The sequence below is a fragment of the Bombina bombina genome, chromosome 3 (genome assembly GCF_027579735.1).
Source record: "Bombina bombina isolate aBomBom1 chromosome 3, aBomBom1.pri, whole genome shotgun sequence".
Taxonomy (NCBI): domain Eukaryota; kingdom Metazoa; phylum Chordata; class Amphibia; order Anura; family Bombinatoridae; genus Bombina; species Bombina bombina.
The window spans coordinates 535,317,232-535,340,547 of NC_069501.1; positions in this window are offsets into that span (position 1 = coordinate 535,317,232).

The window sequence follows — 23,316 nt, forward strand, 5'->3', positions numbered from 1 at the left end:
TACCTACAATTAAATTAAATAAACTAAATTACAGGGAAAAAAAAGAATTACAAGAATTTTAAACTAATTACACCTAATCTAATCCCCCTAATAAAATAAAAAAGCCCCCCAAAATAATAAAATTCCCTTCCCTATACTAAATTACAAATAGCCCTTAAAAGGGCCTTTTGCGGGGCATTGCCCCAAAGTTATCAGCTCTTTCACCTGTAAAAAAAAATACAATACCCCCCCAACATTAAAACCCACCACCCACACACCCAACCCTACTCTAAAACCCACCCAATCCCCCCTTAAAAAAAACCTAACACTACCCCCTTGAAGATCACCCTACCTTGAGCCGTCTTCACTCAGCCGGGCACAAGTGGTCCGAAGTCTTCATCCTATCCGGCCAGACGAGGACATCCAGACCGGCAGAGGCTTCATCCAGGCGGCATCTTCTATCTTCATCCTTCTGGAGGGGAGCGGGTCCATCTTCAAGACATCCGACGCGGAGCATCCTCTTCATTTGACGGCCGACAACTGATTGACTGGTCCTTTAAATGACGTCATCCAAGATGGCATCCTTTGAATTCCGATTGGCTGATAGAATCCTATCAGCTAATCGAAATTAAGGTAGGAAAAATCCTATTGGCTGATGCAATCAGCCAATAGGATTGAAGTTCAATCCGATTGGCTGATCCAATCAGCCAATAGGATTGAGCTCGCATTCTATTGGCTGTTCCAATCAGCCAATAGAATGCAAGGTCAATCCTATTGGCTGATTGCATCAGCCAATAGGATTTTTCCTACCTTAATTCCGATTGGCTGATAGGATTCTATCAGCCAATCAAAATTCAAGGGACGCCATCTTGGATGACGTCATTTAAAGGACCAGTCATTCAGTCGTCGGATGAAAAGGATGCTCTGCGTCGGATGTCTTGAAGATGGACCCGCTCTGCTCCCGAAGGATGAAGATAGAAGATGCCGCCTGGATGAAACCTTCTGCCGATCTGGATGTCCTCTTCTGGCCGGATAGGATGAAGACTTCGGACCCTCTGGAGGACCACTTGTGCCCGGCTGGGTGAAGATGGCTCAAGGTAGGGTGATCTTCAAGGGGGTAGTGTTAGGTTTTTTTAAGGGTTTGATTGGTTGGGTTTTAGAGTAGGGTTGGGTGTATGGGTGGTGGGTTTTAATGTTGGGGGGGTATTGTACTTTTTTTTACAGGTGAAAGAGCTGATTACTTTGGGGCAATGCCCCGCAAAAGGCGCTTTTAAGGGCTATTTGTAATTTAGTATAGGGTAGCGAATTTTATTATTTTGGGGGGCTTTTTTATTTTATTAGGGGGATTAGATTAGGTGTAATTAGTTTAAAAATCTTGTAATTCTTTTTTTTCCCCTGTAATTTAGTGGGTTTTTTTTTTTAGTAATTTAGTTTATTTAATTTAATTGTAATTAATTGTAGGTAGTTTAGGTAATTAGTTTAATTATAGTGTAGTGTTAGGTGTAATTGTAACTTAGATTAGGGTTTATTTTACAGGTAATTTTGTACTTATTTTAGCTAGGTAGTTATTAAATAGTTAATAACTATTTAATAACTATTGTACCTAGTTAAAATAAATACAAAGTTGCCTGTAAAATAAATATAAATCCTAAGATAGCTACAATGTAACTATTAGTTATATTGTAGATAGCTTAGGGTTTATTTTATCGGTAAGTATTTAGTTTTAAATAGGATTAATTTATTTAATTATGTTAAATTTATTTTGTTTAATTTAAATTACCTTTAAGTTGGGGGGGTTAGACTTAGGTTTAGGGGTTAATAAATTTAATATAGTAGCGGCGACGTTGGGTTCGGAAGATTAGGGGTTAATAAATGTAGGTAGGTTTCGGCGATGTTAGGGATGGCAGATTAGGGGTTAATAAAATTTAACTAGTGTTTGCGAGGCGGGAGTGCGGTGGTTTAGGGGTTAATATATTCATTAAAGTGGCGGCGATGTCCGGTCGGCAGATTACGGGTTAAACATTTTAGTTAAGTGTTTCCGATGTGGGGGCTCGGTTTTGGGGTTAATAGGTAGTTTATGGGTGTTAGTGTACTTTTAACACTTTAGTTAAGAGATTTATGTTCCGGCGTTAGCCCATAAAACTCTTAACTACTGACTTTTAAATGCGGTAGGAGTCTGGACAGGAGAGGGTCTACCGCTCACTTTTTCAGGCGATCGTAATACCGGCGTTAGGAAAATGCCATTAAAAAGATAGGATACACAATTGATGTAAGGGGATTTGCGGTATGCTAAAATCGCGGAAAAAAAGTGAGCGGTTTCCCTTTCCTGCCTGACTCGTAATACCAGCGGGCGTTAAAAAGCAGCGTTGGGACCCCTCAACGCTGCTTTTTTAGGCTAATGCAAGACTCGTAATCTAACCGATAGATTTTAACAGCAGTTTAAGAACCATAGGTCCAATACATTTGTACAAAAAAGTGTAAACTTACCTAGCTCATAAGGTAGCCTTATGCTTATCTCAGGCATTCTTGATTTCCTCACTGCCCATCAATAGAACTTATTGGAGTAGTACTTTAAACCAATAAGCAATTTGTCCCTTGGGATAAATTCTTTACTTTCTATTAGTTTAAAAAATATACAGAGCTTTAACTTAAAGAGGCAATGTACTTAAGGTTTATTGTTTAACAAAATAGATAATCCCTTTATTATCCATTCCACGGTTTTGCTTAACCAACACTGTTTTATTAACCTCTTAAGGACAAGGCCTTTTTTCAATTTCCTTGAAACCAGGGCTATTTTTACATTTCTGCAGTGTTTGTGTTTAGCTGTAATTTTCCTCTTACTCATTTACTGTACCCACACATATTATATACCGTTTTTCTCGCCATTAAATGGACTTTCTAAAAATACCATTATTTTCATCATATCTTATAATTTACTATAAAAAAATAATTATAAAATATGAGGAAAAAATGGAAAAAAACACACTTTTTCTAACTTTGACCCCCAAAATCTATTACACATCTACAACCACCAAAAAACAACCATGCTAAATAGTTTCTAAATTTTGTCCTGAGTTTAGAAATAACCAATGTTTACATGTTCTTTGCTTTTTTTGCAAGTTATAGGGCAATAAATACAAGTAGCACTTTGCTATTTCCAAACCACTTTTTTTCTCCAAAATTAGCGCTAGTTACATTGGGACACTGATATCTTTCAGAAATCCCTGAATATCCAGTGACATGTATATATATTTTTAGAAGGCTTCCCAAAGTATTGATCTAGGCCCATTTTGGTATATTTAATGCCCCCATTTCACCACCAAATGCGATCAAATAAAAAAATGTTTTCACTTTTTCACAAACTTTAGGTTTCTCACATAAATTATTTACAAACAGCTTGTGCAATTATGGCACAAATTGTTGTAAATGCTTCTCTGGGATCCCCTTTGTTCAGAAATAGCAGACATATATGGCTTTGGCGTTGCTTTTTGGTAATAGGAAGGCCGCTAAATGCCGCTGCGCACCACACGTGTATTATGCCCAGCAGTGAAGGGGTTAATTAGGAAGCTTGTAGGGTTAATTTCAGTTTTAGTGTAGTAGACAACCCAAAGTATTGATCTAGGTCCATTTTGGTATATTTCATGCCACCATTTCACCGCCAAATGCGATCAAACAAAAAAAAAGTTTACTTTCTCACAAACTTTAGGTTTCTCACTGAAATTATTTACAAACAGCTTGTGCAATTATGGCACAAATGGTTGTAAATGCTTCTCTGGGATCCCCTTTGTTCAGAAATAGCAGACATATATGGCTTTAGCGTTGCTTTTTGGTAATTAGAAGGCCGCTAAATGCCGCTGCGCATCACACGTGTATTATGTCCAGCAGTGAAGGGGTTAATTAGGGATCTTGAGAAAGCCCTGCAGAGGGAGAAACGCGTTGATGTTTGTTGCTAACTTTTAAACTTCAAGAAGTATATCACAGCCAATAGTTGCTGTTACAAACTGATGCTGCTTGTCGTTTTTGGAACTTTGAACTTTGCATCTTCTTGGTACTTGTCTATGTACCGACACTACAAGCCTTATTGAAGGTTATAAATGGAACTTTGCCTCTACTCCAACAGCTGCATTTAACACACAACAGCCGTTAACAGTATCCTGCGTGCATTTGGGCACATAAAGAGCGGATACCTTACTACTGTGGAACTAAGAAGTCGATACCTGAAAGCGATCGCAACAGGAACCAATCGGAGTGCTCAATCAGGCCAGCGCCCCTATAAGTGACGTCACTTCCGCTACGGCGGTAATTTTCTTTCTTCCTTTATCGAAAGCCGCAATTGTTTGGGGGTAAGACTGTATCACCAATCCACTTAACCTTAACTTGGACTGTTTTATCCCTTCTCTGAATATAAGGAGATACATTCTGACATTGTCGGTGTATTGGCATATCTAGCTATATACGGAGACGTCTGTTTTTAATATATTATGTTTTTTTTACTCTGTTATTTGTGTATGTTGCATTAAATAAGAATTTTTAGGCAGAGCCCTGTTAAATAACACTTTACTTGTCACTGTTTTACTTTAGCTTATTTTGCTTTTTAAATAACTTTTCTCCAACATAGGTGTGTCCGGTCCACGGCGTCATCCTTACTTGTGGGATATTCTCTTCCCCAACAGGAAATGGCAAAGAGCCCAGCAAAGCTGGTCACATGATCCCTCCTAGGCTCCGCCTTCCCCAGTCATTCTCTTTGCCGTTGTACAGGCAACATCTCCACGGAGATGGCTTAGAGTTTTTTAGTGTTTAACTGTAGTTTTTATTATTCAATCAAGAGTTTGTTATTTTAAAATAGTGCTGGTATGTACTATTTACTCTGAAACAGAAAAGAGATGAAGATTTCTGTTTGTAAGAGGAAAATGATTTTAGCAACCGTTACTAAAATCGATGGCTGTTCCACACAGGACTGTTGAGAGGAATTAACTTCAGTTGGGGGAACAGTGAGCAGACTTTTGCTGCTTGAGGTATGACACATTCTAACAAGACGATGTAATGCTGGAAGCTGTCATTTTCCCTATGGGATCCGGTAAGCCATTTTATTACAGACAGTAAATAAGGGCTTCACAAGGGCTTTTTAAGACTGTAGACATTTTCTGGGCTAAATCGATTTATATATAAACATATTTTATACTCCATAGCCTTGAGGAATTATTTTAATCTTGGGAATTTTGTAAAATAACCGGCAGGCACTGTATTGGACACCTTATTCTCTAGGGGCTTTCCCTAATCATAGGCAGAGTCTCATTTTCGCGCCTGTATTGCGCACTTGTTTTTGAGAAGCATGACATGCAGATGCATGTGTGAGGAGCTCTGATACATAGAAAAGACTTTCTGAAGGCGTCATTTGGTATCGTATTCCCCTTTGGGCTTGGTTGGGTCTCAGCAAAGCAGATACCAGGGACTGTAAAGGGGTTAAATATAAAAACGGCTCCGGTTCCGTTATTTTAAGGGTTAAAGCTTCCAAATTTGGTGTGCAATACTTTTAAGGCTTTAAGACACTGTGGTGAAATTTTGGTGAATTTTGAACAATTCCTTCATACTTTTTCGCAATTGCAGTAATAAAGTGTGTTCAGTTTAAAATTTAAAGTGACAGTAACGGTTTTATTTTAAAACGTTTTTTGTACTTTGTTATCAAGTTTATGCCTGTTTAACATGTCTGAACTGCCAGATAGACTGTGTTCTGAATGTGGGGAAGCCAAGGTCCCTTCTCATTTAAATAGATGTGATTTATGTGACACAAAATTTAGAGAAAATGATGCCCAAGATGATTCCTCAAGTGAGGGGAGTAAGCATGGTACTGCATCATCCCCTCCTTCGTCTACACCAGTCTTGCCCACACAAGAGGCCCCTAGTACATCTAGCGCGCCAATACTCCTTACTATGCAACAATTAACGGCTGTAATGGATAATTCTATCAAAAACATTTTAGCCAAAATGCCCACTTATCAGCGAAAGCGCGACTGTTCTGTTTTAGAAAATACTGAAGAGCATGAGGACGCTGATGATATTGTTTCTGAAGGGCCCCTACACCAGTCTGAGGGGGCCAGGGAGGTTTTGTCTGAGGGAGAAATTTCAGATTCAGGGAAAATTTCTCAACAAGCTGAACCTGATGTGATTACATTTAAATTTAAGTTGGAACATCTCCGCGCTCTGCTTAAGGAGGTGTTATCCACTCTGGATGATTGTGAGAATTTGGTCATCCCAGAGAAACTATGTAAAATGGACAAGTTCCTAGAGGTCCCGGGGCCCCCCGAAGCTTTTCCTATACCCAAGCGGGTGGCGGACATTGTAAATAAAGAATGGGAAAGGCCCGGTATACCTTTCATCCCTCCCCCCATATTTAAAAAATTGTTTCCTATGGTCGACCCCAGAAAGGACTTATGGCAGACAGTCCCCAAGGTCGAGGGGGCGGTTTCTACTCTAAACAAACGCACCACTATACCCATAGAAGATAGTTGTGCTTTCAAAGATCCTATGGATAAAAAATTAGAAGGTTTGCTTAAAAAGATGTTTGTTCAGCAAGGTTACCTTCTACAACCAATTTCATGCATTGTCCCTGTCACTACAGCCGCGTGTTTCTGGTTCGATGAGCTAGAAAAGGCGATCACTAGTAATTCTCCTTCTTATGAGGAGATTATGGACAGAATCCGTGCTCTTAAATTGGCTAATTCTTTCACCCTAGACGCCACTTTGCAATTGGCTAGGTTAGCGGCGAAAAATTCTGGGTTTGCTATTGTGGCGCGCAGAGCGCTTTGGTTAAAATCTTGGTCAGCGGATGCGTCTTCCAAGAACAAATTGCTTAACATTCCTTTCAAGGGGAAAACGCTGTTTGGCCCTGACTTGAAAGAGATTATCTCTGATATCACTGGGGGCAAGGGCCACGCCCTTCCTCAGGATAGGTCTTTCAAGGCCAAAAATAAACCTAATTTTCGTCCCTTTCGTAGAAACGGACCAGCCCCAAGTGCTACGTCCTCTAAGCAAGAGGGTAATACTTCTCAAGCCAAGCCAGCCTGGAGACCAATGCAAGGCTGGAACAAGGGAAAGCAGGCCAAGAAACCTGCCACTGCTACCAAGACAGCATGAGATGTTGGCCCCCGATCCGGGACCGGATCTGGTGGGGGGCAGACTCTCTCTCTTCGCTCAGGCTTGGGCAAGAGATGTTCTGGATCCTTGGGCGCTAGAAATAGTCTCCCAAGGTTATCTTCTGGAATTCAAAGGGCTTCCCCCAAGGGGGAGGTTCCACAGGTCTCAATTGTCTTCAGACCACATAAAAAAACAGGCATTCTTACATTGTGTAGAAGACCTGTTAAAAATGGGAGTGATTCATCCTGTTCCATTAGGAGAACAAGGGATGGGGTTCTACTCCAATCTGTTCGTAGTTCCCAAAAAAGAGGGAACGTTCAGACCAATCTTAGATCTCAAGATCCTAAACAAGTTTCTCAAGGTTCCATCGTTCAAAATGGAAACCATTCGAACAATTCTTCCTTCCATCCAGGAAGGTCAATTCATGACCACGGTGGATTTAAAGGATGCGTATCTACATATTCCTATCCACAAGGAACATCATCGGTTCCTAAGGTTCGCATTCCTGGACAAGCATTACCAGTTCGTGGCACTTCCGTTCGGATTAGCCACTGCTCCAAGGATTTTCACAAAGGTACTAGGGTCCCTTCTAGCGGTGCTAAGACCAAGGGGCATTGCAGTAGTACCTTACTTGGACGACATTCTGATTCAAGCGTCGTCCCTTCCTCTAGCAAAGGCTCACACGGACATTGTCCTGGCCTTTCTCAGATCTCACGGATGGAAAGTGAACGTAGAAAAGAGTTCTCTATCTCCGTCAACGAGGGTTCCCTTCTTGGGAACAATAATAGACTCCTTAGAAATGAGGATTTTTCTGACAGAGGCCAGAAAAACAAAACTTCTAAACTCTTGTCAAATACTTCATTCCGTTCCTCTTCCTTCCATAGCGCAGTGCATGGAAGTAATAGGTTTGATGGTAGCGGCAATGGACATAGTTCCTTTTGCGCGCATTCATCTAAGACCATTACAACTGTGCATGCTCAGTCAGTGGAATGGGGACTATACAGACTTGTCTCCGACGATACAAGTAAATCAGAGGACCAGAGATTCACTCCGTTGGTGGCTGTCCCTGGACAACCTGTCACAGGGGATGAGCTTCCGCAGACCAGAGTGGGTCATTGTCACGACCGACGCCAGTCTGATGGGCTGGGGCGCGGTCTGGGGACTCCTGAAAGCTCAGGGTCTTTGGTCTCTGGAAGAATCTCTTCTACCGATAAATATTCTGGAACTGAGAGCGATACTCAATGCTCTCAAGGCTTGGCCTCAGCTAGCAAAGGCCAAGTTCATACGGTTTCAATCAGACAACATGACGACTGTTGCGTACATCAACCATCAGGGGGGAACAAGGAGTTCCCTGGCGATGGAAGAAGTGACCAAAATCATTCAATGGGCGGAGACTCACTCCTGCCACTTGTCTGCAATCCACATCCCAGGAGTGGAAAATTGGGAAGCGGATTTTCTGAGTCGTCAGACATTACATCCGGGGGAGTGGGAACTCCATCCGGAAATCTTTGCCCACATTACTCAACTGTGGGGCATTCCAGACATGGATCTGATGGCCTCTCGTCAGAACTTCAAGGTTCCTTGCTACGGGTCCAGATCCAGGGATCCCAAGGCTACTCTAGTAGATGCACTAGTAGCACCTTGGACCTTCAAACTAGCTTATGTATTCCCGCCGTTTCCTCTCATCCCCAGGCTGGTAGCCAGGATCAATCAGGAGAGGGCATCGGTGATCTTGATAGCTCCTGCGTGGCCACGCAGGACTTGGTATGCAGACCTGGTGAATATGTCATCGGCTCCACCATGGAAGCTACCTTTGAGACGAGACCTTCTTGTTCAAGGTCCGTTCGAACATCCGAATCTGGTCTCACTCCAACTGACTGCTTGGAGATTGAACGCTTGATCTTATCAAAGCGAGGGTTCTCAGATTCTGTTATTGATACTCTTGTTCAGGCCAGAAAGCCTGTAACTAGAAAAATTTACCACAAAATATGGAAAAAATATATCTGTTGGTGTGAATCTAAAGGATTCCCTTGGGACAAGGTAAAAATTCCTAAGATTCTATCCTTTCTTCAAGAAGGATTGGAGAAAGGATTATCTGCAAGTTCCTTGAAGGGACAGATTTCTGCCTTGTCTGTGTTACTTCACAAAAAGCTGGCAGCTGTGCCAGATGTTCAAGCCTTTGTTCAGGCTCTGGTTAGAATCAAGCCTGTTTACAAACCTTTGACTCCTCCCTGGAGTCTCAATTTAGTTCTTTCAGTTCTTCAGGGGGTTCCGTTTGAACCCTTACATTCCGTTGATATTACGTTATTATCTTGGAAAGTTTTGTTTTTGGTTGCAATTTCTTCTGCTAGAAGAGTTTCAGAATTATCTGCTCTGCAGTGTTCTCCTCCTTATCTGGTGTTCCATGCAGATAAGGTGGTTTTACGTACTAAACCTGGTTTTCTTCCGAAAGTTGTTTCTAACAAAAACATTAACCAGGAGATAGTCGTGCCTTCTTTGTGTCCGAATCCAGTTTCAAAGAAGGAACGTTTGTTGCACAATTTGGATGTTGTTCGCGCTCTAAAATTCTATTTAGATGCTACAAAGGATTTTAGACAAACATCTTCCTTGTTTGTTGTTTATTCTGGTAAAAGGAGAGGTCAAAAAGCAACTTCTACCTCTCTCTCTTTTTGGATTAAAAGCATCATCAGATTGGCTTATGAGACTGCCGGACGGCAGCCTCCTGAAAGAATCACAGCTCATTCCACTAGGGCTGTGGCTTCCACATGGGCCTTCAAGAACGAGGCTTCTATTGATCAGATATGTAAGGCAGCGACTTGGTCTTCACTGCACACTTTTACCAAATTTTACAAGTTTGATACTTTTGCTTCTTCTGAGGCTATTTTTGGGAGAAAGGTTTTGCAAGCCGTGGTGCCTTCCATTTAGGTGACCTGATTTGCTCCCTCCCTTCATCCGTGTCCTAAAGCTTTGGTATTGGTTCCCACAAGTAAGGATGACGCCGTGGACCGGACACACCTATGTTGGAGAAAACAGAATTTATGTTTACCTGATAAATTACTTTCTCCAAGGGTGTGTCCGGTCCACGGCCCGCCCTGGTTTTTTAATCAGGTCTGATGATTTATTTTCTTTAACTACAGTCACCACGGTATCATATGATTTCTCCTATGCAAATATTCCTCCTTTACGTCGGTCGAATGACTGGGGAAGGCGGAGCCTAGGAGGGATCATGTGACCAGCTTTGCTGGGCTCTTTGCCATTTCCTGTTGGGGAAGAGAATGTCCCACAAGTAAGGATGACGCCGTGGACCGGACACACCGTTGGAGAAAGTAATTTATCAGGTAAACATAAATTCTGTTTTTGTAACCACAGAATGCACGAATCACTTTATCATTAAAGGGACAATGTACCCAAAATTTTTCTTTTGTGATTCAGATTGAGCATGAAATTTTAAGCAACTTTCTAATTTACTCCTATTATCAAATTTTCTTCATTCTCTTGATATCTTTATTTGAAATGCAAGAATGTAAGTTTAGATGCCGGCCCATTTTTGGTGAACAACCTGGGTTGTCCTTGCTGATTGGTGGATAAATCCATCCACCAATAAAAAAGTGCTGTCCAGAGTACTGAAACGAAAAAAAAAGCTTAGATGCCTACTTTTTCAAATAATGATAGCAAGAGAACAAAGAAAAATTGATAATAGGAGTAAATTAGAAAGTTGCTTAAAATTGCATGCTCTTTCTGAATTACAAAAGAAAAAAATTGGGTACAGTGTCCCTTTAAGCATATGACACTTTCCTATTATTTCATATTAATATTGAAGTTGAACACGTAAATTGTGTAGTTTTGACATTCACAAGTTTGAATATTTATTTCACCTCCATTCACACCTTTAGCTATAGCGCTCCTGTTTAATTTTAATTTTTTATCCATTCTTATACACCTATATTAGGGACATTTTAGGTATATCAGGAGTTTGGTGTCTTTACCCTGTGCTTTTTAATCCACATTTTTTAGAGCTTGCAGGGTTAATTTTAGCTTTAGTATAGAGATCAGCCTCCCACCTGACGCATCAGACCCCCTGATCCCTCCCAAACAGCTCTCTTCCCTTCCCCACCCCACAATTGTCCCCGCCATCTTAAGTACTGGCAGAAAGTCTGCCAGTACTAAAATAAAAGGTATCTTATTTTTTTTTTTAAAGCATATTTACATATGCTGCTGTGTAGGATCCCCCCCCCAAACAGCTCTCTAAGCTCTCTAACCCTCTCTAAGGGTTATTGTAGGATGCCTAGATATCGAGGCATCACTGCAATAACCGGAAAGCAGCTGGAAGCGATCAGGATTGCTTCCAGCCGCTTTAAACCCCTAACGTAGTACAGGGTACGTCGCTGGTCTTTAAAGACCAGTTTGTGCAAGACATACCCTGTACGACGTGTGTTGTTAAGGGGTTAATTCACTTTTTACCTCTATGATTACCTTGCGCTGTCTAACTGTGAAAAACTGTCAAATTGCACTGAGGTAAGAGGCTGCCTTCAAGGGCTTAGAAACTAGCATATGAGCGTATCTAGGTTTAGCTTTCAACAATGAATACCAAGAGAACAAAGCAAATTTGATGAAAAAAGTAAATTTGATGTTAAAAGTAAAGTTGTTTAAAATTGTATGCGCTAATTCCTTAAAGTTAAATTTTGACTAGACTGTCGCTTTAACATTCCTTCAAGCAGAAAAAAAAATATATTTCCATCTTAATGGGAGGAGAGTCCACTGCTTCATTCATCACTTGTGGGAAATAAGAACCTGGCCACCAGGAGGAGGCAAAGACACCCCAGCCAATGCCTTAAATACCTCCCCCACTCCCCTCATCCCCCAGTCATTCTTTGCCTTTCATCACTGGAGGTTGGCAGAGAAGTGTCGGAAGATTCGGAGTAGTCTCTTATGGAGGGTAGTACTCTTCAAAATGGGACTGTAGTTTTAAGTAGTCCTGTGAGCCTCTCAGTGAGAGCATGGGTGAATGTTAGAGTCCGGAGATGCAGGGAGACTCTTTCTGCGAACCCATCCCGACTCAGTTTAAAGGGACAGGAAAGTCAAAATTAAACTAGCATGATTCATATAGAGTATGTCATTTTAAGACACTTTTAAATTCACTTCTATTTTCAAATGGGCTTCGTTTTATTAGTATCCCTTGTTAAAAAATTAATATGCACGTATCATACACTAGTGGGAGCTGATACTAATTGGTGCCTGCACACATTTGTCTCTTGTGATTGGCTAAATAGATATTTTCAGCTTCCTGTCAGTAGAGCAATGCTGTCCCTTCAGCAATGGATAACAAGAGAATGAAGAAAATTTGATAATAGAATTAAATTGGAAAGTTGTTTAAAATGGTATGTTCTATCTGAATCATAAAAGAAAATTTTGGGGTTTACTATCCCTTTAACAGCTCCATTAGCAATCAGCGTTGACAAGTTTCACTGCCTGCTTTTCTTCTCTCAAGTCCATGTCAGGAGCGACGCTACTAACCTGTCACACTTGAAGGGCTGTGTTCCTGTTCCACGGCGTTGATTCTGTAAGATCGTTTCATTATATACATGTGATAACGCAAGTAGTCAGGGTCACAGTGTGACTCCTTTTATCTTTATAGAATCTAGGGTAATACCCTCGGAAGGGGGTTATGGAACAGGGGAGATTTTATTATACATAATATTGTTTATTGTGTTTCTGCTGCACTTGTGTGAGATGAGGCTCTGTCAATGTGGAACAGTCTGTCATTAGCGAGAGATTAAGGCGGGCTTTTTTTGGCACGTCTCTCTCTCGAGTGCAGGGTTGGTCCTGCATGGCACTCCATGTGACCGGGTGTGGCCTCTAACTTCCTCTTTCTCGACCTGCGTTCGGAGGAGACTAAAGCTGTTTCTTGTAGTCCGGGAGGTGGTGAGTGCCCCGCCCATTGGGATATAAAGGTGCCATTTAATAATTTTATCAAGTCCGTAATAATGGCGCAAGCTATGGAGGACTCTGATATATTAGAGGATACTCCCTCTTTATCTAAACCTATTAACTTTGTATACTGTGAGTAGGTTCCGGTCGAACCGCGGACACAACTCTGTTCCACATGCTTTGACAATATTGCTATATCTAAAAAGAATAAAGTATTTAGTACGTCTGAGCCGTCCACCTCTGAGGGTTCTCCGCCCCGCGAGGTGCTTTCCCTACAATCATCTCCGATTACACAGGCAGTTCCCCAGGGCACTACTAATCCTCCTGCGGGTGGGGCCCTTTGGCCTCCAGACTTCACCGATCAGTTACAGTCAGCGGTTTCTGCGGCCATAAATGCGATGCCTCGTCCTACTAAGCGCAAGTGGAAGGTACAGCACTGTTATCCATCTCAGGGGTCTTCGACTCCGCTGGATGTCTCAGACAGATTATACGCTCAGGAGGACAACTCCGACTTATAGGAGGATGTTGCTTCTGGGTCAGAATCAGCTACTTCAGCTACTTCTAGGCCTCTGTCCACAGAGGAACCAGATTTCAAATTTAAGATGGAGCATGGACTCCATTGATAAAAAGATGGAGTCCATGTTGCGGAAGATGTTCCAACTCACAGGTTCGTTTTCCAACCCGCGGCAGCAGTCGCTGCGGTGGCTGGTGCAGCTACCTACTGGTGTGACGCACTATCAGCAATGGTCGAGGTGGAGACTCCCCTCAATGAGATTTTAGATCGAATCAAAGCCTTAAGGGTAGCGCATTAGTTCATTTGTGATGCTAACATGCAGATTATTCGCCTGAATGCTAAGACATCAGGGTTTTCTGTTTTAGCCCGCAGGGCTCTGTGGTTAAAATCATGGTCTGCTGACATGACGTCTAAGTCTCGCTTGATTTCCCTACCATTCAAGGGGAAGGTTTTGTTTGGCCCAGGCCTGGATTCTATCATATCTACAGTCACGGGTGGCAAGGGTGCCTTCTTACATCAGGATAAGAAGTCCAAACCTAAGGGATCTACTTTTAGTCCCTTTTGTGTGAACAAGTCTCAGCACCAGCAGCCTGCTGCAAAATCTAAGCAATCTAAGGGATCTTGGAAGCCAGCTAACTCTTGGAGCAAGTCCAAGCAGAACAAGAACCCCCCCCCCCCCCCCCGAGTCAAAATCGGCATGAAGGGGCGGCCCCCCGACCCGTCCTTGGATTAGGTAGGGGGCAGACTATCTCTTTTTGTGGAGGTCTGGAAGGGAGACGTTACAGACCCTTGGGTCCTGGAGGTTGTCGCCCAGGGGTACAGGATAGGTTTCAAATCGTATCCACCCAGAGGCAGGTTCCTCCTGTCAAACATCTCTTCAAGACCAGAAAAGAGAGACGCCTTCCTGGGGTGTGTCAGGGATCTCTCATCTCTCGGGTAATCGTCCCAGTCCCTCCGGCAGAAAGAGGTCTGGGTTATTATTCAAACCTTTTCGTGGTCCCAAAGAAGGAAGGCACGTTTCGTCCAATTCTGGACCTAAAGGCCCTAAACAAGTTTTTGTCAGTTCAGTCATTCAAGATGGAGATGATCAGGTCAACTTTGCCCCTGGTTCAAGAGGGGCAATTCATGACCACTATAGACCTGAAGGATGCTTACCTTCATGTTCCAATCCACAAGGATCACTTCAGATTTCTAAGATTCGCCTTCCTGGACCAGCACTTACAGTTTGTGGCCCTTCCGTTTGGTCCGGCGACTGCCCCAAGAGTCTTTACAAAGGTTCTGGGAGCTTTTTTCCCAGTAGCGAGAGCCAGAGGGATTGCAGTGGCACCGTATCTGCACGATATCCTGGTCCAGGCTCCATCCTACAGTATGGCGGAGGATCACTCAAGAGCTCTTCTCCTTCGGTCCCACAGGTAGAACATAAATTAAGGAAAGAGTTCATTGGTCCCCAGCAACAGGGTGGAGTTCCTGGGTACGATAATAGATTCTTCAGCAATGAAGATATTTTTGACAGATCAGAGACATTGCAAGCTTGTGTCCAACTGTCTAGCCCTTCAGACATCCTCCAGGACATCTGTGGCCAGGAGTATGGAGGTAATCGGGCTCATGGTGTCCAGCATAGATGTCATTCCATTTGCCAGGTTCCATCTCAGACCTCTTAAGCTGTGCATGTTGAGACAATGGAACAGTGATTATTGAGATTTGTCCCAACAGATATCTCTGGACAGACTGGTGAGGGAGTCCCTATCTTGGTGGATCCAACTGGGGCAGTTGTCTCAGGGGACATCCTTTCTGAGACCTTCCTGGGAGATTGTAACCACGGATGCAAGTCTATCAGGATGGGGAGCTGTTTGGGGTGCCAGAAAGGCACAAGGCAGATGGACTCGAGAGGAGTCGAGTCTACTATAAATATTTTGGAACTTCAAGCGATATTCAATGCTCTGAGGACTTGGCCCCCTCTGGGGTCATCCCAATTCATCAGATTCCAATCGGACATTACCCCAGTGGCTTACGTAAACCACCAGGGGGGGGGACAAGAAGCTCCCTAGCCATGAGCGAAGTATCTCGGATTCTGTAATTGGACTCACAATTGTTCACTCTCAGAGATCCACGTTCCGGGTGTGGACAACTGGGAAGCGGATTTTATGAGCAGACAGACGTTTCATCCAGGGGAATGGTCTCTCCACCCAGAGATGTTTGCGGAGATCTGCAGCAGATGGGGGACGCCGGAGATAGATCTCATGGCGTCCAGACTCAATTGCAAGCTACCCAGATACGGGTCTAGGGATCCCCAGGCGGAACTGATAGATGCTTTGGCGGTACTCTGAGTCTTCAACCTAATTTACATATTTCCACTACCTCGGGTAGTGGCCCGCATCAAGCAGGAGCAAACTTCGGCTATTCTGATTGCTCTGTCAAGGCCCCGGAGGACGTGGTTTGCGGATCTAGTGGCGATGTCTTCATCTCTGCCATGGAAGTTACCTTGTCGCAAGGATCTGCTAGATTAAGGTCCCTTTCAACATCTTAAAATCTCTATTCTCTGAGGCTGACTGCGTGGAGATTGAGCGCCTAGTTTTAGCCAAGAGAGGATTTGGAGGTGTGGAGGACCTACTTGTTCTGGTGTGAGGAACAAGGATATCCCTGGCATAAGTTCAGGGTATCCAGGATTTTGGCCTTTCTTCAGGACGGTCTTTATAAGGGTCTTTCCGCGAGTTCCCTAAGGGGAAAGATCTCGGCTTTATCTGTACAGTTGCATAAGAAGCTTGCGGAGCTTCCTGACATTCAGTCCTTTGTTCAGGCTCTGGTTAGGATCAGACCTGTCTTCAGGAATCCAGCTCCTCCTTGGAGCTTAAACTTGGTTCTTAAGGTTTTGCAGAGGGCTCCGTTTGAGCCTATGCATGTCCTTGACATTATGATTCTCTCATGGAAGGTCATGTTTTTATTGGCTATTGCATCAGAGTCTCTGAGCCTCCCTATTTCGTTTTTCACGCTGATAAGGCTGTTCTTCGTACTGGATTGGGATTCCTTCCCAAGGTAGTGTTGAGTCGTAACATCAATCAGGAAATAGTAGTTCCTTCCTTGTGTCCTAACCCTTCTTCTTCAAAGGAGAGGTTACTTCATAATCTGTATGTGGTTCGGGCCTTGAAGTTTTATCTTCAGGCCACAAAGGAGTTCAGACATACGTCGTCCTTATTTGTTGTGTACTCTGGAAGGCGCAGGGGGCACAGGGCCTCTGCAACTTCTCTATCTTTTTGGTTGAGAAGTATGATCCATCTGGCTTATGAGACAGCAGGACACGGGCCTCCTCAGAGGATTATGGCTCACTCGACTAGAGCTGTGCCCTCTTCTTGGGCCTTTAAGAATGAAGCTTCTATGGAGCAGATTTGTAAGGTGGCCACCGCTGGTCATCCTTACACACTTTTGCAAAATTTTATAAATTTTACGTTTTTGCTTCGGCGGAAGCAGCTTTTTGGGAGAAAGGTTCTACAGGCTATGGTGCCCTCAGTATAGGGTCCGCCTCCTTTACCCTCCCTTTATTTTCATTCAGTGTCCTCTAGAGCTTGGGTATTTGTTCCCACAAGTGATGAATGAAGCAGCAGACTCTCTTCCCATTAAGATGGAAAACATAAATTATGCTTACCTGATAATTTAATTTCTATCTGTGGGAGGAGAGTCCACTGCACCCGCCCGTTCTCCGGTGGGCGGACCTACATTTATTGTTAATCGTCTGGCAACATTTATACCCTGATATTTCTTCTACTGTTCCTTGTTCCCTTGGCAGAATGACTGGGGGATGAGGGGAGTGGGGGAGGTATTTAAGCCTTTGGCTGGGGAGTCTTTGCCTCCTCCTGGTGGCCCGGTTCTTATTTCCCACAAGTGATGAATGAAGCAGTAGACTCGCCTCCCACAGATGGAAATGAAATTATCAGGTAAGCATAATTTATGTTTTTAACACATATACACACACATATATATATATATATATATATATACACACACACACAGATACATATACACACTATATATCCAAAAGCATGTGTTTCAGCCACACCCATTACTAGCAAGTGCATGATACCCAGCATATAGCCATGAATCTCCATAGACAAACATTGGCAGTCCATGGGTCGTACTGAAGAGTGACTTTAAACCAGGCATTTTCATAGGTTGCCAACTTTTCTACAAGTCAGTTCATAAAATGTCTACTCTATTAGATCTAACCAGGTCCACTGCTATTATTTTAAAGTGGAAGTGTATAGACGCAACAGCCCAGCCACAAAGTAGTAGACCATGCAAACTCACAGTGCGTGGCTGCCGAGTGCCGAAACATGTAAATTTGACTATTGTCACTTGTATCACTCACTAAAGAGTTCCAAACTGCCTCTGAAACAAACATTAGCACAAGAACTGTGTGTTGGTAGATTCATGAAATGGGTTTTCACAGCCGAGCAGCTGTACACAAGATTCACAACAACATGTGCAACGCCAAGCATCATCTGCAGTTGTGTAAAGCTCGCTGCCAGTGGAAACATGTTCTCTGGAGTAACTAATCACACTTCACTATCTGATGGAATAATCTGGGTATTGCAGATGCTAAGAGAACACTACCTACCGAAATACATAGTGCCTACTGTAAAGTTTGGTGGAGGAGGGATAATGAGCTGGGGCTGTTTTTCAGAGTTTGGGCTCATCCCCCTTAGTACCAGTTAAGAGTCATGCTGCTACAGGATGGACATTTTCAACAATTAGGTGCTTCCAACTTTGTTGCAACAGTTTGGGAAAGGCTCTTTCCTGTTCCAGCATGACTGTGCCCCTGTGTATAAACTGAGGTCCATGAAGACATGGTTTGACAAGGTTGATGTGGAGAAACTTGAGTGGCCTGCACAGAGCCCTGACCTTAACCCCATTGAACACCTTGGAATTAATTGGAATGCGGCTTGTGAGCCAGACCTACTCGCCCAACATCAGTGCCTGATCTCACAAAATCTTCCCAGAAGAATTGTAGCTGTTATTACCAGCAAAGGGGGGCTTCTCCATATTAATATCTGTGATTTTGAAATGGGATGTCCAACAAGCTCTTATAGGTGTGATGGTCAGCTGTTCACATACTTTTGGCCATATAGTGTATGTATGTGTATGTATATACAGTACTGTGCAAATGTGTGAACAAATGCTTCACTGTTGCCTGCAGACACTCATTCTAGTACCGCTCACCAGCTCTTTGACTCATCAGTCTAGAGCACTTGCTGACATTTTACCGCAGCCCAGTTTCTTTGATTTCGTGCATAGTTGAGTTGCTTGGCCTACCATTAAGACCACTTCTGACCACACTTCTCTGGACAATAGATGAGTGTACCAGGGTCCCACTGGTTTCTGACAATTTTAAGCCGATGGCACTACTGGATATCCTCTAATTGAGAAGGAAAGTAATTATGATGTGTATTTCATCTGATGTACTGTGGCTATAGTCCTCAAAATGATCTGTGTCTTTGTGCTTCTTCAGAAAAGCTTGGACAGCACATTTGGAAACCCCTGTTTGCCTTGTAATTTCTGCCTGGGAGAGACCTTGCTGATGCAGTATAACTAACTTGTGTCTTGTTGCTGTGCTCAGTCTTGCCATAGTGTTTGACTTTTGACATTAAACTGTCTTCAGCAACCTCACCTTATTATAAGAGTTTGTCTGTTTCTCACTCAGTTTCATTCCTCCTACACAGCTGTTTCTCTTTTAGTTAATGATTGTGTTCCAACCTACATATTAGCACCTGTTATAATTGTTTAATGGTGCAAGTATCTCTCTCGCTCTCTTTCTGTAATGCTCGTGTGATATTTCCCTATCAGACCAAACTTGGCCAGTAGTCTTCTTATCCCAGAGTCAAGGCGGAAGGATAAGGAAATATCCCAGAACAAAGTGAGTGTAGAAATTGAGGTACGCAGTACTCACGGTAGACAGGGTAGTCCTTCACTGCAACAAGATCAAGGCAGAGAATGGTCAGAGACAGGCAGGGTACAGCAACAGAAAGGCAATCCAGCAGTATAGCAGTTCAGAGATAAACCGATAGAGTGGTCTGGAACATGCAGAGGTCAGCAACAAAAGATAATCCAGCAGTTTAGCAGTTAAGGGGTAAACCAAGCAGAGTAGTCAGACAGGCAGAGTTCAGCAATGATAAGGCAATCCAAGTAATAAAGCACCTAGGAGCACACACAGTAACACCTATACTTGGGCAGTGAATGTTAGTTATGCAGGTACTTACATAGGCACTGATTCGCGCCAAGGAGTTCAAAGGATCTGGCTTCAGAGGGGAAGAGATTTCCGGTGATGACGTCATTGCCACACGCTCACAGTAACCGCCACGTCACTTGCAACAGCCAGAGCAGCGACCGCCGCTTTTTCTGCACATATTCGCACAGATCTTAGGTCGTTAAACTTTAAGAAGATGAAATCCAGCTCCAAAAAGAGAAAAATACATACAGTGTATATATATATATATATATATATATATATATATATATATACATACAGTTCAGAAAAGATGGTACCGGCACCCTCTAATTCAGTAAAATCACTTTTTATTAAGTCACATTAAAAAGATACAAAGGGTATAACAGTCAGAGCACGCCTGACATGTTTCGGCTTAGTAGCCTTAATCATAGACGTGCTTTAGTGGAATAGACATCTGCTATTTAAAAACAATACTGAAAACCAATTGGTAAATCAAGGTATACATGTGACCAGTAATCATTTGTTTGTGTTTTGTAGTTAATAGTTATCCATTTAACCCTTGTATGTATTCATTAGAAAACAACATCTTCTGTCTAAAAGTGTGTTTGTACTTAATACTTAAGAATAGTCTTATTTAACCATAGATATTTCTGTGAAATAGCAACATTGACTAGAAAAATATAATGATAATAATAAATAGTGAATAGCTAAATACTTGGCATGAATATACAAATAATTGTAATATGATGATTTGACATCCTGCAGCTATATTCAATATATTAACATAATGTTTGGATAAATTGATGCTCCAATGGATACAAAAAGTATCTGTATATTTTTCCTTCAACCTTATACTATTCTGCCAAGATGGCAATTCACTGTTTATAATGATATATAGTATAGCAAGCTTAAAGTCAAATGACTAACAATCCTATAAGACTATTACACACTATATAGTAATGGAATACAAAAAACAACAATATGTATTGAATAGATAAATAAATACCATAACTAGAGTTTGTTCATATATATATATATATATATATATATATATATATATATATATATATATAATATGCTCTAAGCTCTTGTGTGAAAAAAAAACAAAAAAAACCCCAAGGACCTATACGTGTGTGTGCATTGTGTAATTGATTACATAGATATTTTATTTAAATTGAATTAAAATTAATTGTTATAATTATTTTTGTAGTTAATCATAATCATCAACTTATTAGCCAGCTCCACTCATTGAGCAAACTGTAAGTGGGTGTTCTTGTTGAGCATGGGTGACATATATTAGCATTTTGCAAAACCAAAGTTTGAAGCCCTTGGTTTGCAACCATTTAATGAAAAAGAGCGGACCAAAATACTATTAGAACGCTAGATGTAATAGGTGAATACTCTACTTACAACAGTGTCATTTAAATCTGCATCAAAATGCACGGAGGGAATCACTCCCAATAATTGATAATATCAAATACTGTTGAAACCTTGTGGGATCCTAGTCCCCAAAGTGAAGATCCAAAAGGCTTCACGTTTGTGCACCATTTTCGTAATGTTGCCACCTTGTCTAGGGGCTTTCACATGTTCGATCACCATCCACTTAAATGTTGCACTGTTACTATTGTGATTGAGGATAAAGTGCTTGGCCAACTCAGAGCTTTGTTTTGATCTATTAATATCTGAGAGGTGTTGGCGAATCCTCTTACGTATTTCCCGAGTAGTACATCCAACGTATTGTTTATTGTTACAATCACACCACAGTAGATATACTACGTTTTTACTTCTACAGTTGGCATAGGCTGTCATTCGGTATTCTTTTCCTGTGTTTGTACTCACAAAGCTTGTTCGCTTTTCAGTATGACTGCAAGGAATGCATGGTCCATAGCCACATTTGTACATTCCTTTATTTTCTAGCCATGCTCTGCCTTTAGATTTGGTGCACAATTCACTGGGGGAAAGAATGTTTCCCAAGGTTGTTCCTCGATGATACAAGAAACGACAGCCATAACTGGTCATCAGCTGTGAGCATTGGCAAATGTTTTCTGATAATCTGACAAACTGGTTCATAATCCATAGAGTTTTGAGTAACAAATGAGACTGGCTGTATTACTTGTTCAGATGTATATTTACTGTTCGTTTTCTTATATTTATTTTTTAAAAGAGTTACCCTGTCAATAGCCTCAACCTCTTTTCTGGCTTTGTGTATAATCTCTCTGTTGTAGCCTCTCTCTATTAATCTTCTTTCAAGATCCTGACACCTCACAATCAATAGCCACTGAACAGTTCCGTTTAATACGTATGAACTGCCCTTTAGCTATGGCATAGGGCACTCTCCTCGGGTGACAGCTCCTACTATGTAAAAGTGTGTTACCCGATATCGGCTTTCTATAAATCTGTGAAGTGATAGATTTAGCTACTGAGTCAGCTTTTAGAGTAACATCAAGATAATTAATTTGAAACTCATCAAATTCAAAAGTGAATTTTAAACCCCAAGGGTTCATGTTCAGATAATCCGTAAATCGTTCGGCCTTATACTTATCAGCTACCCATATGAAGATAAGATCATCAATGAACCGATGATACGCCTTGATGTTTTTGTGAAAGGGATTATTTTCACTGTAAATATAAGTGGCTTCCCACCATCCCATTACTAGGTTTGCATAAGAGAGGGCAAATTTAGCCCCCATAGCCGTACCTCGTGTTTGAAGATAACACGTTCCCTCAAACGAAAAAAAGTTATGTGTTAAGAGGAATCTAGTTATTTGGAGTAAATAATCAGTAAACTCCACTGAAAAATTAGTACGACAGGTGAGAAAATATTTAATTGCCTCATAACCCATTTCATGGGGAATGGATGAATAAAGGGAGACCACATCAATTGTTAACCATGCATACCCTGGTTGCCAAACTACAGTTTCCATTTTTTGTAACAAATGTTTTGTGTCAGTTAAATAACGTGGTAAACCCAATTCCAGAGGTTGGAGAATGCTAACCACTCAGACAATGGTTACGATAATGATCCAATGCCTGATATGATTGGTCTCCCTTTAACAAATTCTGTCGATTTGTGAACCTTCGGTAATACATGAATAATAGGGATAACTGGATGCCTAACTGTTAAAAACTCAAATGTGTTACGGTCAAAGTGTCCAAAATGTAAACCGTCATCCAATAAGGAAGACAATTCATTTTGGAATCTCCATGTGGGATTGTCAGGAAGAGTCTTGTAGTCCTCATGATTAGATATCTGTCTGAGAATCTCTTTACGATAAGAGTTAACGTCCCAGACCACCACACTTCCGCCCTGATCTGCTGCCTTAATCACAAGTACTTTATTGCCCCTTAACTGATCCAAGGCTAGTCTTTCTTCCCTAGATAAATTAGGATAGCCCTTGAGTGGTTTAGTAGACAGGGCGACCAAGTCTGCTTCAATTCTCTTTTGGAAGTTAAGATGTCCCCTCTGCTTTGGACTGGATAAAAGACCGATTTAGGTCTAAACCTGTTATGAGAATTAATCTCCTTTAAGTTTTGTAGACTTTCG